The 2884-nt window shown below is 44.5% G+C and overlaps 1 pseudogene; it reads right to left on the bottom strand.

The window, feature by feature from the left end:
- Positions 1-1601: 1601 nt before the first annotated feature.
- LOC113629003 (uncharacterized) lies at positions 1602-1719 on the bottom strand (annotated as a pseudogene).
- Positions 1720-2884: the final 1165 nt, after the last annotated feature.

The following is a 2884-nucleotide window of genomic DNA, read 5'->3' on the forward strand; positions in this document are numbered from 1 at the left end:
AGAATATTATGCTTCATTGCTTGGATGTGTGGAGCATTGGGATAAATGCTAGGATTACGATCAAAAAGATTAGGGCTAGTATTCCTCCTAGTTTCTTGGGGATTGATTGTAGGATTGTGTATGCAAATAGGAAGTACATTCTTGTTTAACGTGAGGTGGTATATTGAGAGGATATGCTGGGGTGTAGTTGTCGGGGTCTCCTAGTAAGTAGGGTGAGAATAAGACTAATACTATCAATGCTAGAACTAGTAATAAAACACCTAAAATGTCGTTAATTGTATAGTAGGGGTGAAATGGAATTTTGTCCATGTCAGATGGGATTCTTTTGGGGTTATTAGGTCCTGTTTCGTGAAGGAACAGTAGGTGGACGGCTGCTAGTGCTGCAGTGATGAATGGGAGAATAAAAGGGAGGGTGAAGAATTGTGTAGAGTTGCTTTGTCTACCAAGACGCAGCCTCAGATCCATTCAACAGGTTGTACTGATGTGTGGGATTGCTGAGAGGAGGCTGGTAAGAACTGTTGCTGCTCAGAACGGTATTTGTCCTCAGGGTATACTTAGCCTATGAATGCTGTGGCTATCGCTGTAAATAGGATAGTTCTGATCTTTCATGTTTCCAGAAAAGCACAGGACCCATAATATAGCCCACGTCCTACATGAATAAGTAGGCAAATGAAGAATACGGAAGCTCTGTTTGCATGTACTTACCAAATGATTCATCTCTGATTTACGGCAGATGGGTGTCACTGATCAGAAAGCAGTTATTGTGTCTGACGTTGTGATGTATTGCTAGGAACAAGCCTGTTAAGATTTGTAAAATCAAAGATACCCAACAGGGAGCCAGAATGTCATCATGATGAAATGTTTGATGAGGCTGGAATATCAATGAATGCACCGTTGATGATTTTTATTAATGGGTGTGATTTTCGGATGTTGGTCACTAGTGTTCTTATAGTTGAATAACAATGATGATTTTGTATGTCATTGGCCATGGTTAGATTCCACGGAAGAATAATGATACAACGTATTTATTTTGAGTCCTTTGTGATTTTATGGGGTTTTCTTCAAAACCTTCCCCTGTCTCTGGAGGGCTTGGACTGACTGGGTGGTGGTGCTGGTTGTGGGACTGTGTTGACTTTTGGTGGTTCATTTTTAGATTTAATGGTTTTTTCTTTTTTTAAAAAAGCAGGAAAGTAGGATGTATTGGTGCGCCCGAGTAAGGAGGGGACGGCGCCAAGGCCCTCCTGAGCGCAAGGCCCGCCACGTGTCCAGGGGCCGTGACTAGGGCTGTATTTTACCCCACCGCCATCCGGGATGAGCCACTTTTCTGCCACCATGTCATCAAATTCATCCGCAGTAAACTTAGTAAGTCCCCACTTCGTGGAGACGTAGATCTTCTGGAGGCCAGAGCACGTGCGTGGACTGGGCCCTGCAGAGGGCCTCAGTCACAAGCTCCTTGTCCTGTGCTTGGTGTGGATGTGCATGATGACTTGGCCATCGTGGACCCTGGCCACTGTGCTCTGGAGCTCTCCAAGGGCACCTCGCATCCCTGTCTGCAGCCTAGACTGGGGACAGCATTCCAGTCACGAGTGTCCACTGGAAAGGGCTGAACCCAGCGTCCCTGAGGACAACCCGTACAGGCAGCAGGCTGCATGTACCACCGAGGAGGTGCACACCGGGCCCCCACGGGGAAAAGGGCATAGTTGGCTTAACTGGCTGAAAATTAATGGTACTTTTGATTTATTTAGGGGGGATGTTGGTAGTGTTTGGTAATACGACAGCTATAGCTACTGAACAGTACCCAGAAGTGTGGGTTCTTAATAAGACTGTCTTGGGTATATTTCAGGCTTAATAATAGAGTTTTCAGTGGTGTTTTATGTTTTGAAAGATGAGGAGGTAGAAACTGTACTTCAGTTTAGTGGGCTAGGGGATTGAGTAATTTATGATACAGGTGGTGAGTCTGGTGTTTTAGGGAAGAGGCTGGGAATTGCGGCGTTGTACAGCTGCGCTTCTTGGCAGGCGATTGTTCCTGGTTGATCACTGCTTATTGGTGTTGGGGTTATTATAGAGGTTACTCGTAACTAGAATCGTGCTCAGGGCGAGGGTTATGAGGAGTGAGAGGGGATATAGCTTGATTAGGCCTTTTTGTTCTGATCCTAATGTAGAGAATTTTATTTGAATAAGGGAGATGGTTTTTGGTAAAATGCTTTCTAGTCAAATTAAGTCTCGGAGAGAAGATGCTGATTTTTGGCTTGTTGACGGGTTCCAGTAGGGTGTTAGACGGTGTGTGAGAGTGGGAAAGTATCCTGAGGGGTTGGAAAACTTGAAGATGTCTGAGAAATACTTACATTTTAAGTTCTGAGAAGTAAGATTAAGTTCGAGGGCTAGAGTCAAGCCGAGGATAGTTGCAGCAAGGGCAGCTGGTTTACGAAGTAGGGTATAGGTGTTTGAGGGACTGTTACTGGAGGAGTATTGTTGGAGATGATAAACCCCGCGAAATGCTCCCCGTTAATAAGCGTTTGATAGAATAGATTAGGAATGGGTTACTTTCACTCATGAAAGTTAAGGTGGGAAAGCGAGGTTGTCCGAATAATGCAAAGAAGATAATGAGTACTGTGAACAGCTGTGAGGGATGTGGTGATTAGGGTTATTAGCAGGGCTCAGCTGGTTGGTATAAGACGATTAGCAGTCTTGATAATTAGGTCTTGAGAATAAAATCCAGTACGGAAAGGTATTCCTGTTAGGGCTAGGCTTCTGATAAGGAGGGCTGTTGTAGTAAAGGGTATTGCTTTGATTAGGCCCCCTATTTTTCGAATGTCTTGTTCATCGTTTAGGCTGTGAATAGTAGACCCAGAGCATGTAAATAATACGGCCTTAAAACAGGTGT

Source organism: Aethalodelphis obliquidens, unplaced genomic scaffold (genome assembly GCF_003676395.1).
Source record: "Aethalodelphis obliquidens isolate GAN/ISIS:26980383/991018 unplaced genomic scaffold, ASM367639v1 scaffold25, whole genome shotgun sequence".
NCBI classification, from domain to species: domain Eukaryota; kingdom Metazoa; phylum Chordata; class Mammalia; order Artiodactyla; family Delphinidae; genus Aethalodelphis; species Aethalodelphis obliquidens.